At 37.6% G+C, this 16,351-nt stretch overlaps 1 protein-coding gene across 4 annotated transcripts in view; it reads left to right on the forward strand.

The window, feature by feature from the left end:
• The first annotated feature begins 343 nt into the window (after positions 1-343).
• tsnare1 (T-SNARE Domain Containing 1) overlaps positions 344-16,351 on the forward strand; it is a 149,194-nt gene continuing 133,186 nt past the window's right edge. For 3 of the 4 annotated variants that reach the window (XR_013799245.1, XM_079625322.1, XM_079625319.1), the window contains exon 1: positions 344-441. The gene's annotated coding sequence lies outside the window, so the exon portion shown is untranslated. Of the gene's footprint in view, positions 442-500; positions 550-16,351 lie in introns of those variants that run through there. The other variant, XM_079625320.1, reaches the window with a different exon arrangement.

Below are 16,351 nucleotides of genomic sequence, written 5' to 3' on the forward strand. Positions count from 1 at the left end.
TCTTTTATTTATTTCCAGTGAGCCCATGTTGAAAATGTATTTGAATGATTTAGATTATTCTATGCAAAGTGAAAAAAAAGAGAAAGAAACTAAATTAATAATTTAAATGCATTAAAAAATTACAAAAATTATTATTTTATTTTTAATTAATAATTTAAAATAATTATAACAATTCATTTTTATTTTATACATGCATATGCTGTCACATTTTCTAGGAATTTATATAAGTGATTCATTCTAAATCCCAATTAACTCCTTTAATGCATTCTTAAGATTAAACTACATATCCCATAATCCCACGTTTTTCTTCAGGTCACATGATTATAAGCAAGGAGCAGATGGTACAGAGTCATGTGATGTTGTTAGCCGGGGTTGAATCTGAGAGGTTCTCCTGCATCTGATTTGAGTGCTAAGGCTAAGTGCTCTCTCAAGAAAAAAAGGGTAATGTATGACAATTAGCTTTGTTCAGTTTGTGCTCTGGATAAATGGATTGCTCTTTTTTGCTGAGATTATGTCAGGCGGAGGTCATTGTTTAAGGATGGAGAGGAGGTGAGTGAGAGGAAGGGGGAGGGTAGGCCTGAAAGGATGCTCTGTCGTTATCGTGGCATTCAGAAAGAACAGTGTGTTTTGGGATGATTGCATGTGATGTAATAAATATAAACATAGTGTCCCATCTGTTATGTGGGCTGAAGACTGTATTTATGAATTTTTGTGTTAGTCCTGAGTTGTGTTTTCTGGTTTATTCATGGCTGGATTTGTTTTTGGGGAGCTGTTGTGTGTGTCTTGTCTTCTTCTGCTGGCCAGTCAAATTTGGTTGAATATTTTGTTGACTTCAGCTGATCATTCCTTTAAATTCCGCATTATTATAACCCATTGTTTTCCTTTTGGGTATTGTTGTTTTGCAGTGTTGGTCAAGTGAACTGAGCTTTGTTCACAATGTTTGTTGTGGGTCCAGAAAAGCAAAGTTTATAAAGACAGACTTTGAATTTTGGCTTGACATAGCTTTAAAAAGCAGCAATGTTTGAAGGTTTGCTGGGGTTTTTTTAATTTATTTTTTATCTGGTCTTTTGTCATTCACTCTATTATTGCTCATAATATAATGTTCTCTCTGCTGAGGCAAATGGGAAACTCATGTTTTCAGATATGTTAAGAAGGAAGTCATAATTATTGTTTTCTGCATATTTAAAACAATAGGTTTTTATTTATATAATTACATAGTTTAATACAATTAAACCAAAGCCCTTGATTCTATCTCATTATTTATTTATTGCACATTGATAAACCGTTTCACAGCAATTACCAACATTTTGGGAGATATATGTTGCTTACCCATATGGCTAATGTTTATCTACCACAATCTGCCTATCAACAAATTATTTGGGGTGAACATCATATTGTGTAGTTGCTGCTGACTGACTGTAAACCTCCTAAGCAGAGACAATGTATTTTTTTTAGAGACAATGCATTTTTCTTTATTGTCAAAAAGCTTATGTGTCACGGCGTGGTTGAAGCAGTCTAATTTATTAACAAAATCAAAATAACAAAAACTCAGGTTACTTAGAACTTCTCAAAAAACACAGACAGCTAACCACTAACATCTAATAATGGACAAAGCCTAGGGCAACTGAAACTGAGGGCTATACAGTATATACACATTGTATATACACATTGAAATACTGGGGCTGTGTTCAAAATCATTCACTATTCCCTACATTACTCCTATAGTCCACTTAAAGGAGCGAATGAAAACGAGTGAGTAAATCGGACACTGAGTGTTTGCAAACTGCAAACTGTCCGTTCCAATAGTAATGAAAAAGATTGATCTTAAAATCTTTCATGGAAACGCATGTATAAACCTTATTAAACTATTTAACAATCAATCAAAAAGGAATGTATACCTGTATGATATTAAGCGGTTCACACATTATATCAGCGGTTTGGAAAATGGATGGATGGATAATTCAACTGCGGGCGCCATCTTCTTGTAAGAGGCGGGAGTTCATTCGGCACAACCCTCACAGTGCATTATGGGTATTCTCTAGCCGTTGAATGTTCATCAGTTGTACACTTGTTATTGCGATGCATTATGGGATTTATTAAGTGCACTCAATAATGTCCACTATGGTTTCGGACACCTCTATAAATGGCTGTTCCCTCATATATTGTTTATACTATTTAAGGGTATAGGGGTGATTTCGGACACTGAATCCACGGCCTGGAGCTGAATCCAAAATCACCCCCTAAACCCTCATTCACTATTCCATACGTTTGTCCGCTAATATTGTTCACTTGGAGTAAAGGAAAAGGAGTGAGTGAATTCGGACAGCCGTTGAGCGTACATCGGTTGTACACTCGTTATTGCGGTGCAATGTGGGATTGAATAAGCGCACTCAATAACATCCACTTAGTTTTGGACACCACTACAAATGGCTGTCCCCTCAAATAACACCCTATTTGAGGGTATAGGGGGTAATTTCGGATTCAGCCTAGGACTCAACAAGGTAATTAACAAGACACAGGTGAGACACATGAGGGCAAATCAAATCAATGGCAACAGATGAGCATGAACAAAGAAAACACAGGAATCTGAACTGAGAGCAGTGCAAAACTAACTCAAAGACTGCGTTTACACTTGGCATTAACATGCGATCACCATGATCCGATCAAGCGGATCAGATCATTAGCCAATCAGGACACCGTGCGTTTACATTTGTTCATATTAAATAGCCTCTGTATCTGGATAACCGATCGGATTTCTGTTTCCTGCATAATATTTAAATTAGGTCTGTAGTATGACACCAATAAGAGTAAAGATGATACAAATTAAGCAATGTCCCAATTGCTTTCACTCACTCACTTTCCTTTCCTGTGCAATCTCCATCCTTAAATCAAATTACGTTTTTTGAATGAAGGAATATTTATAGAGTTGATCATACAAAAATAACCAGGGTTAAGTATCATCGATCGTCTGGGTTTAAGGTTATATCATGCAATGACTATATTACCAGAAATGGGAGATTAATAAACATGCTGAAACAATAAAAACATTCAACATTTAAACAATTTAAAAGTTTCTTCCTATTATACCTCTTGCAAAGCAGCGCACGCATTAAGATCTAATTACTCACAGCTGTGATTGTACAGGTGATCGCCTCGTTCAGATAATGTTGCACAATTAAAATGAAAAATGACACGCACAGTATCATCTGAGTCTAAATAAACTGTATTAAATATTGACGTTTATTGTAAGGTTCAAATAAGTTTAATTTATTGTCTAAACTGCGTCTGGTCATTATTTTCTGACAGCCACGTGGGGAGACTGGGCCGGGATTTATATGACGTCCACCTGTGAATGCAGACACGATGGCTGGATTGCGTTAACATTGCACTCATATCCGATCATAATGCGTCCTTGACTACCTCTGGACCAGGACACGCTGATCGATAACATTCCGATCAGAAACGCGTTTACACTTGTCTTTTCAATGTGTATGTGGACATCCGGATACAGGTCGCATGTTAATGCCAATGTCCAACTAATGTAAAACACATACACAGATCAGATGTGACATTATGATTGTCCATCATGAACCGTCTTCCCAGCAAAGGTCATTAATAATGAACAATCATAACAGTGGACTTGCTGATGAATAATTCTGTGGTAAATTATTGTCAAAAGAAGCCCATTGGTATTGGTATTTCCTTTATATATAATATTTACATTACAGATAAACTAAAGATGATTTAAATCAGTAGACGAGAGCCCAGGAGCCCGTACCATGATGATAGTTAAACAAACTCAGGATTACAGGAAAAGTTTTGAGTTGCCAAATCAATCCATTCAGGCTTTGTTTGTATGACGCTGATCATAAACTTTCTCTGTCAACTCAGGCTTTGATCATGTTCATGGAGCGCATGCACATGAAAGTGTGACATCAGCGAAAAGCCAATCACGTGTGTTGAAACAATCAAAACTTAGATTCGCTTCTCGTGAGAGAGTCAGCACGGTTCAAATCTCTCTTCTTCTGAAGATTAAGATTTTGAAGAATATGAAGTATATAAATGTATTTACACTGAAAGAAGAAAATATCTTGCTATATCACTGCAAGTGAAAGTTGTGAAGTTAGGTTATATAGTTTATCTATTTATCTATTTGGCCAGAGGAGAACTGGCCCCCGACTGAGCCTTGGGGACATTTAATATTCAACAATATTATAGATCTGCCTTAAAGGTGGACGATGATGAAATTGTTTTTTGTATTATTTTCATGTTATCACTGTGAAGCTGCTTTGATACAATCTGTATTGTAAAAAGCGCTATATAAATAAAGGTGACTTGACTTGACTATTGATTCTAAAGCATATTTTTATTACATATTGTCTGTACATATTTATATACATTTATCTACATCCGTAATAATAATTGTTAAACTAAAATTGTTTATGTGTAATGGTTTAAGGTTATACAGTAGCAAGCGGAACTGGGGGAGTTATTTTATTTACGCGTGTAACGCGTCTTTGCATTGACTTAACATTGAAATCACTCGCGCCTGACGCGCTATTCGTGCCCGGTGTGAACGCACCATTAGTCAGGGATGTGTCACTTTGCTCACAGCTGATTGGTCCAATTTCAGTTTGAGATTTCTTACCCAGAACACACAGTAAACTGCCCTGGAGCAGGTTAGCCTTTGGAGCGCAAGTTACTATGGCGATGAACACAGCTAATAACCAAGCCACTTTTATGGTGCATAAAACACAGGGTTGGCGCAAACTACTGTAAACTGAAACATACCTGGCTAGCCACCTAAACCTGGGCTGACTTTGATATAGTGGTCAGAAGCTTGATAAATGTATTTTCAAATGCAATTCGTACTAATCAGTTGACACATATGAAACAGTTTGAAGTTTTATTTCAGTCGGACAAGGAAATGAAGTAGCTGTGCAGGGTTGCACAACTCAGACCTCTTGTTTTCTGTTGCTGTATATGTTTGTTTACAGTTAATGAGAAATGATGCACGGTCCAGACGGAACCAATCCGGGGTCCGAATCTAGACCATGGTCTGCTAATTGTTGACCTCTGTACTGACGCTTCAGTAAATTTGAGTATTTAAGCTTGCATATGAGAGTTTCTGTTGAATGCAAAGTGATTCAAAACCATATCATGAGAGGTTTGATGAGATTTATGAAGCTCCCCCCCTCCCTTTCAGATTGCTCCTACACCATTTCTGATAAGACTAATTGCAAAATAAGTCAGTTTACCTCGGCATAGATCACATTTGTTCAAGTAGGATGGATCACATCGCACAATCTCATTAATTAAAGCTAGTCTTTTTGGTTCAAGTGAAAGATAAAACTCTATAGAAGAGCAGCACATTCTACTGAATGAAATGAATTTGTATCCCCGTCACGTTGCTCTCTTTCTCCACCTCACCTTATCAAGCAAAACTGCTCTGGTCTTGCTGTCAGGCCAAGACAGTTCACAAAGTCCTACATGGGTTTTTAAGCAAACCTTTAGGCCCCTTTTAGTTCCCGAAGCTGCCAGACATCTCTCTCTGACTTCAATTTTAAGAAACTGATGAGATAGCTAGAACCCATGTTCCCTACACCAGTGTGATTAAAATGCAATTACAACATCATGGTCCACATCTCAGGACCACTTTCATGATTACACTCGCTTTTGATTAGGTTGAGAAAGCAAGTTGACACAATGGCATCATAATTAAGAAGGCAATTGTCACATCTCGAAAAATGGTGCATCGTTGGACATAATTTCCCTGCCAATCTAAAGATTATGTTGTGCTTGCGACTCGGGTGAGATTGGGTTGTAATTACTTGATTGCATAAGTAAGTAACTCGAAATCTGCGTAATTGGACTGCATAGCAGCCGTTTGGGAAAGAGCCAGGCTGCGATTTAATATGTGTACCCCTGCAGACAAGAGGTTTCACCCAACAAGATAACAAGCCCTGTGCTTTGGAGATGTGTAAGTAATGAGTGGACAAGGGTTAGGTCTAATTAAACTAATAATTATTGTAATAAAAAGTGTTTTAAGATAAGGTATGAGACGCATGTGGAACTGGTCTTGTCCATGAGGCCAAGTCATTTCAGCTTTAAAATGTTTCACTTCTGTAGCCAGATAATTAAATTAATATAAAACTATGGTATATATTGTATTTATTGATATATATACACACACATTATATATCTCCCTGCACTCTCAAACTTTTTATATTTATTCTTGTGTATATATATATATATAAATTAGAATATCATGAAAACGTTTATTTAATTCAGTAATTCAAAAAGTGAAACTTGTATATTATATTAATTCCTTACACACAGACTGATATATTTCAAATGTTTCTGTGTTATGAGAGCCCAGGTTGCTCTGATTGTGGCATTCAGCTCTTCTGCATTGTTGGGTCTGGCGTATCACATCTTCCTCTTCACAATACCCTATAGATTTTCTATAGGGTTACGGTCAGGCGAGTTTGCTGGCCAATTAAGAACAGGGATACCATGGTCCTTAAACCAGGTACTGGTAGCTTTGGCACTGTGTGCAGGTGCCAAGTCCTGTTGGAAAATGAAATCTGCATCTCCATAAAGTTGGTCAGCATGCAGCAGGAAGCATGAAGTGCTCTAAAACTTCCTGGTAGACGGCTGCGTTGACCTTGGACCTCAGAAAACACATGGACCACCACCAGCAGGTGACATGGCACCCCAAACCATCACTGACTGTGGAAACTTTATACTGGACTTCAAACAACGTGGATTCTGTGCCTATCCTCTCTTCCTCCAGACTCTGGGACCTTGATTTCCAAATGAGATGCAAAGTTTGCTCTCATCAGAAAAGAGGACTTTGGTCCACTGTGCTTCATTAAATCCAGAGTCAACGCAGCCGTCTACCAGGACATTTTCAGAGCACTTCATGCTGCCTTCATTCTCCAGCAAGATTTGCACCTGCACACACTGCCAAAAGAACCAAAACCTGGTTCAATGACCATGGTATTACTGTATAATTACTGTGTGATTTCATGTAATATTCTAATTTTCTGGGATATATATATAGACTACCAATCAAAAGTTAAAGGTCAGTCATCTTTTTTATTGGTAAAGTTTTTTATGCTCACCAAAGCTGCAGTTTGATTAAAACAGACAGTTAGTTATTTAGGGTTAATTTATCATGGTCATTTTCTCCAAACCACTTGAGGGCAGTGTCATTAGATTGACAGCAATATTGTAACAGTGGCTACTGTCTTGCATTCCAAATATTAATTGGTTGATGACATCATTAATCCAATATGGCTGACAGCGATTGCCATGTGCCAAATGCCCCAAATCACATTTCTGGAAATCCGTTTCAGTCTGACTGATCTGATCGGATTTCACTTGTATTATGTGACTTTCTCACGCCACGTAAAACGCAAACATTAGACATTGTTATAGGAAACAATGCTGTGTTGCAAAGAGCCAGATGAGCAGAAAATGACAATATAACAGAGACATATTTTGAAACCGGCCGAGGGGACCAGCCTCCTACGGTTCTGCCGCTGCCTCAGAAGACGCAGTAGTCCAGTGCAGGGGTTAAACTAGGGATGTTAACCGATGACCGTTTGACCGATGGTTGACCGTATCAACGTTAACCGATCAAAGTTTTCGGCAGTCGGTTAAAAAAAAAAAAAAGAGATCTCTAAATTAGTCTATTATAGACAGTGGACTAAACACTACTACAGTTAGCATCTCATTCCAATATCTTTTTGTGTGAAGTGAACAAATCCCTCTCACTCAATCTTTCATAACTCGCCCGTTTGTACTTAATAAACCAATAAAAACATTCGGCGTGAGGTCACAGCGTTTGGGTTCCAGGGCTCGCAAAATCGCCCGCCCGACGTCCCGGGGCTATTGTGTTTTCCCGTCGGGCTACCAAAATGCATAACCGGCCTGCCCGACGGGCTATCTGAAATAGTGTTCGCTTCAGTCTTGTTATAATCAGATTCAGCGCGTTCTTCGTCTTCAATCCGCAGTGGCGCCGAAAGAAACAGAGGACAGGGTGTGTGTGTGTGTGTGTGTGTGTGTGTGTGTATGTATCTGAGCCTCATTGGTCTGTCACTGCTCGTCAATGTCAGAATATTAGAGATTACCAATCAAATCAAAGTAGGCGGGATTTATATTCACAGAAGCTACTGAGCGCGAATTTGAGCAGAGCGACTCGACGCTTCAGTTTATGGTCAAGTGCGATAATGTAAGTAGCTAAACTAAATATTTCACATTTGACTTTTTTTTTTAGGTCATAAATGTTAAACAAATGACAAATTATCAGGCAAACGAATTTACTTGTCTAATTTCGCTATTTTGAACTGAAAATAGGCCTTTGTAACGTGACTCGTGGAATGTAATTCGTTTACTGTCATTGTGAGGGGACGAGAAACAAAGCCGTTTTCATCTTGTTAGGCACAATATTTATAACAAATGTGTAGCCTACATGTTGAGAATTAATATAGTACAATTTGTAGCCTTCAGTAAATTAAAAAAGTTCAGCTTTAGGAGGGGAAGAGACAGGGCAAGATGAGGAGACTGAGAGAAAAAGAAAGAGTGATGGATAAGAAGTGAGAGCAGGTATTGACAAATACTGCCCGCGCTGACATGGTTTTAAAGCTATTTCTTATCCTTTTTTTGGCCTTCAAACGTCTTGATCAGAGAAATAAAAAATTTGAACCCCCTAACAACCTTACATTTAGGACCTATTTGATTATAAAGCCCTGTCTACGGCCCTGTATTGAGATCAATAATGAATGTGTACATATTGTGAATAAATTTAATAAACTTAGTTATGCTACCTAACGTTAGCTTTCCCAGTAGCTTTCAGTAAATGAACGTGTCTGAGAAAATGATTCATAAATCAACCTATCAGCTGACCCCAAGTTTACTTTCGTCATTGACAGACAAAAATGAAAAGCCTATCAGTCAAAGCTCAGCTTTAGGACGGGAAGAGCCAGAGCAAGAGAAAAACAAAGAGAAAAAGAGTGATGCTGATGAGGAGAGAAAAATAATCAGCTGTGTGACATGGTTTTAAAGCTATTGTTGTCCAATTTTTTTGGCATTCAAAACATCTTAAAATGCACATATGTAGATCAGAGAAATCAAAATCTTCTCGGGCCCACACATTTCACTTCAGAGAACCAGATGTATGTTTGTATTGATGATTCTAATTTGATTATTTTATATCCAAATGTTGATATTTGTGTTCTGAAAAAGTTTTTGATTCATGTTTTGACTCCTAACCAATTTTCTACATTAAAAATGGTCTTTTTATGTGGGCTAGTAAAATTCATTTCGGGCTACCAAAATCTGAAGAGTGCCTGCCCGAAGGGCTACCAGCGATTTTGAAATTTTGCGAGCCCTGGGTTCGCGCTCTCACAAGGTTTGCAGAAAGTAAAGGCTACTGGCTAACACACTCGAGGTTAGAGCCAGGGCAGACGACAGGAGGAAGCGTGCAGAAAATAGTAGTGTGTGGGACCATTTCACCAAACAGAATGACACAGATGTAACGTAAGTTGCAACTTGTGTGATACAGTGCTTAAATATGAAAATACATTACAAATACATTTCAGTGGTAACAGATAAGGTGATGATGATCATCATCTTTCTTTATTATTGTTAGCACTACCTCAAACTAAAGCGGCGTCTCTTCGGTTCGGAGCTGTCATTTTCTGAAATGAGCCGCGGCAATGTTTCAAATGAGCTTCTAATGCTAGACAAACAACTTTATTTTCAACGCGATCACCTTGTACCCAAACCATTTCGAAACTAAGGAGCCATTTGTCCGGCAATTACATACAAGCTCCTCGGCGCCGCGTTTGCGGGACTCATGTTTCACGCTGTTGGGGATTTTTAAAAAGTGACGTGAGTGGAAGGGCGGCGCCGGCGCCGTGTGTGTGTGTGTGTGTGTGAGCGGGAGGCAGAGCGGCGGAGAGATGCGACAGAGTTGTGAAATTGCAGGCGCGGCTCGAAATGGCTTTTATTTCAAATAGCGTAGCATATTTTAAACTAATCGGTTAACCGGTTTCAACCGGCTAATGAGGCTCGGTGGTCGGTCAAGAATTTTTTTAGTTTTCGCCATCCCTAGGCTAAACATTGTCATGTTGTTCAATTTAAATAAGACAACATCTCTATTGCAAACCCCTCAATGTTGCAGTTGTTGTTGTTTTGGCGTATGTCTACCAACGCAACTTCATTGCCATAGAAACCAATGCAGATATTCCAGAAAACTAAAGAGCTACATGGACACACAAATCGGATCTGAAAAGTTGCAATACTCAATGTGGACATCAATATTTTTAGATCAGATTCCAATCGGATACACACATAATCGGGACTGGCAGTGTGAACGTAGCCTTACAGACTCAATGCTGGTTGCATTCACCTTGGCCTGTTATGCCTCAGCTCAGATATCCCAGAGATTTGATAGTCGTCGGCTCCATTTTTGTCACCTTATGTGATTAGAGGAACCCATTGATTGTATCATATTAGTTGAGTAATTGATTGTAACTGGTTATTAACCTCTAAGAACTTTATGTCCAGTGTGCCATTGAATGAGGACAGACCTTAATCACTCACAAATGGCAGCCATTAATGAGATTAGTTCCTGGTTCTGCTCTGTAACTTTATTTGTTCCAGGAGGCATTGACAAGGGCATCCAGATGCTGAAGTTTACTTTTCTGTGAATTGATTTCACCCCCCCCCCCCCCTTCCCCTTTCTCTTTAACCACATTCTTTCTCACCTTAATAAATACGCTCTTACTGAATGTAAACTATAAATATGACTTTTTAAATACAGCGAGATATCACTTTCACAATCCGGGATTTTGAGCTTGCATGTGAAGCCAGATCAGATATGATCTCAAAAAGACATTTTCTGGCTTTGATTATAGATGAGATTCTGAGATCTGAGAGTCAATACCTGCACAGCCAATCTGTTTTATAGATAAGGCTACTGCACACTGTTTCACTGTTTATGTGGTATACATCACTGGTTATTACTTTCATAAAGCGATTCCAGAGGACGACTTTATCTGGTAATGCTTGAAGTGTAGCATAATATGACAAGAGCCAAAGCCCAAAATAGTTTCTGCACATTATCAGATGGTGCATTGAAATGACACGGACTTTGACAGGTTATGGAAAATGGGCAAATAATGTGACTCATCGATGGCAGATTTTACCATCTGCCACATTACTTCACAAAGACTCTCCAACACATGCTTGTTTAAACGTCTCATAGCATGTACTAATGAACACCTGCATTTTTTTCTAAATCAAACTTTTTTGAGTCATTGTGGCTTTTTTAGATTCATCTGTCAGTGCAGACAACACTAACAAAAAAAAGTGCCATTGTATTACTATGGTTTTGATGTTAAAGTAAATGCAAACGCATTCAGTATCTAATTACTATTTGGGGGAACACTTTATTTTAAAGTGACATAGTTACATGTTTCTACTAAACTAAATACTCTCTCTTAAATGTAACAAATAATGTATTTCAAGTAGGGCATGATGATAACTTTCAAATATTTTAGTCAGTCAGATGTAGTATTCGTCAGACTGATTCAAACTGGCACCTTGTTAGTCTTTTTGATTGATTAATTAGAGATCCATTTGTTTATTAATTGAATTACACACTAGTTGTGGATCTGTTTCTGATTTGCTAAAAAAAAACTGCTTCATTCTGTAAGAATGATCTGTAATTGAATTAGACTTCACTGGTTGTGCGGTATGTTTTTGATTTGCTAAAAATCACTATCTCAAGAGTCATCTGTTCATGAATCTGATTTCACTGGTTGTGTTTCAGATTCTCTAAAAAGAACCGGCTCATGAGTCATTTTCTTTGTGAATTGTACCGCACGGTGCAGGAAACACAGCGTGAATGATAATGCACATATCATTTCTCACTTGATTGACATTAGATTTTTTTTCACCTTCACATCTGACTTATTTTGGGCACAATATCAGAGAAGTGTTTAAAAAGTATTGTAACACAATTTTATCTGTGACCGATACGGTTTTGTATTATATCTATTCTTTCGCTGCATGTTACCATGGAAAACCCTCACCGTACCTCTGTGACAAGTTCAAAGAAAGACTTATGAATTCATTCCATTGACTTTTATCAACCTCTTTTTTTCTACTATGATGACATTGTCGAACCTTGCCAAGGAGACATCCTGTGTGTCCTTCCTTATCCCACTTGGGCCAGATATGCCATTAGTATGTTGGATTGTGGGAAACCCATCACCAGGATGTACTGTAGCTGTAGGGGGAAACATATGTGGTGTGAGGAGAGAACCAGAAGGTTGGAACTTGGAGGTCCAGTGTACCATCTGTTTCACTCCCCTTCATGAGCCAGGGAGCCCTCGGAGCTCATAGTGAGATCATCTCTCCCAAAGTCCAACCCTAAAACAGCTTGTAATCCCAAAGGGATGGTCATAACCATGTCCAGCAGTGGCATACAGCACTGGCAGCCAAAACAGCCTTAGGTCCAGTGTAAATGTCTACATACATCACATGCCATCATCTCGTTAAATGGCAGAATTGCCGCCATTATGCAAAAACCAAAGATGACTTACCCCAGAAGCTCATTTTAGACCCAAACTGCTATGTGCTGATGAATGCCACGCTTACACAGTGCAGAAATCTTTAAGTATGCCAACGCATGGCCTCAAGTTTTACCTTGGCATATGCGCTTCCACAAATAGAAACAAGCTAGCATTACTAATTTGTTTTATTCTGAGCTGACATTGAGTAAACATTTTGTTTTTCTAGACAATTTATACAGTGAAGACTATGTAGTATTATTTTACATTTGATTATTCAATTGCTGTACCTGGATATTGTAGACTTACCTGAAAAAACATAAAGCTCTGTTTTATTTAATTTGTATCTTTGTTTTATTGTATTTATGCTAGTACTTTGTTTATTATTTTCTATGCAGATTCAAAACCACTCCAATAATTCTAGAATGATTCATTCTTCCCAAATAGAGCTATTCGTCTGGTGAAACTGCGACGATGACTGGTTTATGCAAGAGTAGGCAAATTTTCCTTCTAATTCATTTGTATAACATTTTACCGTACACATTGTTCCAAAGCGACTTTACAGAAAATAGGAAAAATAAAAAAAAATACATTTTGCATAAAAACTGCATTTATTTTCCTAGTCCTTTTACACTACATTGATCAGTGTTATGCCCGTTAGTAGGTACATTTTATTAATATAACGGTTCATTTTTATCCCTTAACTTGTTTTGCATTTTCAATACACTTTTGAGGAGTGTCAGCCTCTCTTTCCTCCTCTGCCAATGGTTGTGTGTAGCCTGCTGTGTTGGAATATGCCAAATAATCTTGCATTTTTCACCCAGCTCTGCATCATTGTTTGTGCTTCAGGCTAACATTTGTCCAGACACCCAGACTCGCCATTCAAACTCTCTCTCCCCTCCATCTCTCTTTATAGCTCTTTTCCTAGCTCTTTTGATGTGGTGACTTGTCCTCGTACACTGTTGGTACACATGTTGACTTGCTGAGACGGTTTTACGTTTCATTCCCACATTCTGAAATTGAATTGAAATGAGTAAGACCGTGTTTAGCCCCTAAGCGTCACATCAGTGGACTCCTACCACATCTCCTCTGATTGACCTCACCATGCGCTATACTGCCCAAAATAAAGCTGTAAATGTAGCGTGCAATGTTGTTGTTGTTGTTTCAGTCCATGCAATTGCAAACTTTCTTTAGCTTCATCATTTTTTTTGTATACCTTTTTGTGTGTGCAATATTTATGGAAGCCCATTTCTGTATCAGATTTTTAAAAAAAGAAAAAAATTGTGGCTATTTCTTGTAATTCTTGTAAGACTTCATACAATTTCAACTTGTATCACAGTATTACTTTTATGTCATAATTTTGATTTTAAATCTTGCAATCACTACTTTAGTTTTTATAGTTGTGAATTTTGCATGTCATAATCCTGACTTATGCATTTCATAAATTTGACTTTTTTTTATCATATTATTTCCACTTTATTATATAATTCACTTTAACTTATAATTGTATTAATTTAATTTAGAAAGATTCTCATTATTTTGACTTTTTATATGACTGTCCATTTCTACGTTTTTATTTCATAACTCTATTCCTTACTATGCGATTTCGACTTTGTCAATCTTTCTCTCAAAATAGACTTTTTATCTAATAATTTTGACAGATTCTACTTTTTAATCTCACAACTACTGTATGACTTGTATCTCATAATTTCGACTTTGTCATAATTTACTTTTTCTCATATTTTTTTTATCTAATAATCTTGACAGATTCTCATTGACTTTTTATCTCATAATTTTGACTGTCATATAATTGACTCTCATAATTTTTATCTCAAAAATTACTTTTTATCTAATACTTTTGACAGTTTCTTATTATTTTGACTTTTATATTATAATCATGATCTCAATTTTTATCTTTATAGTTTTGACATTCTCACAAGTTCAACTTTGTGTATTATAATTATGACTTCTTTGTGTAAATTTCTACTTTTTGTCTTATAACTTATGGCCTATCTATGTCATAAGTTCGACTTGTTTTACGACATGGCTATAAATGTGCCTTTTTAAACTGATCTCACATTACCCATTTTTTTTAAGTGGAAACAGGCTTCTTAAGAGGTGTATATATGAGCCAGTGACAATTTTCATAGGCATGTATTGTTTTTTTAATAGATGGATATAATTAAAGCTGGATGAAGTGTGCGTGGACCCATTAAAAGCATTAACTCAGCATACACAAGCAGCTATGTGCCCGTTTATCTGCTGAGTGAAGCAAAACACCTAAAAGGAACGATTGTAAAGATATAATTTGCAGCTAAGTGCATCTGCATAACAAAGTTCTGTAGCTGCATCATTTGCACTGCTGTGCCATTATAAATCTAGAAATGGTCATGAACCATTTTTATGTGTTTCCAAATTTCACATTATGTGTGCAGAGTTTTCCCTATGGTTTTGAGATTGTAGTAAGCAATTAATCTTCATAGCATATCATACCTAAAGTCATGTATAAAAGCAGCTACAAAAGACTTTGCTGTTTTGATACAAAGGGCTTTGTGGGTAATTTAGGCAGCGGCCATATGCAAATGGACTGTTGCTTGTGGGCTGCACTCAGATGAGGGCAAATTGGTCTATCTCGAATTTGAAAACTTTCCAGCCGGGATGGTTTTGTGTGTCTTCCATTCACGCTGGAAAAACTGCAGAAAGGGTCTTTGGATCCCAGGTGACTCATTTTAAATAAATTATGTAGCAGAATATGTTGATAAAGCCAAATGACACATAAACAGCAGAGCCAGCCTTGCCTATAACTCATCCAAATGCACTGAGAGGTTTATTGAAAAGAGAAAAAAAAACATGTGTGGCCAGTCATCTTCGAGCTCTCTAACAAATGAAATCATTAAGGTCTCTGTGCTCCACTCCCTTTCTAACTCTCCTCCTAAATTCTCCTCTCGCCATGTGGACAGACTGTTTTAAAGTGTTATTGATACTTACCTGGCCCAGCTGTCTTCATATCTTATAAATGTGACAGTATCATCAAAAACAAGCCAGCCCATCTTTTCTAAATGGACCAGCTGGTCTTATACAGAACCAGCTGTGAAAAAAAAGAGAACACGTCATCAAGAACACTGTCTGCTCAACCACTTCTGGATGTTTAGGTGCCGCAGTCCACAGACACAGATTTTTATTATACGTACGCCGTCCGAAACAGTAGGTCTCAATCACTAATAATTGCGTATAAGTTTTCTTATCTGCAGTGAATCCAATACAAAATTTCCAACGGCTCCAATTTACCCTCATTCTGATGTTGATGAATCCAGATTAGTTTAAATGAGAGAGAACATGGCCGCTGGTGGTAATTATCATGATACACGCCCAAACTATTTCCATTTGCGTGCTTTCCGGACAGCCTATAGATAGCCATTTGTCACTCTCTGCACACATATCATTATAGTCTCCAAATATGTCTCTTCTGAAAGCATGCACAGAGTAAAGCAAGTGTGCCATTCACAAAACCGGTTGAAACACAATTAATAATTTCTATGGATATGCAAATTAGCCCCGCCTCCAGTCACTCACACCAGCTCAGAGATCCACTCGTTGACGATCACACGTTGACGTGATTGGTTACAAGGTAGTTTGTGATGTCAGAAACACCAGCGATTTCAAATCGCGTTTTTTTAACTGTCTTTGGTTCACTGCAGTTTTAAGGAGAAAATACTCAGCAATGGTGTTGATTTATGAATTTGTACATGGTTTGTCTTCAAAGA

This window comes from Phoxinus phoxinus, assembly GCF_949152265.1.
Source record: "Phoxinus phoxinus genome assembly, chromosome: 10".
Lineage (NCBI taxonomy): Eukaryota > Metazoa > Chordata > Actinopteri > Cypriniformes > Leuciscidae > Phoxinus > Phoxinus phoxinus.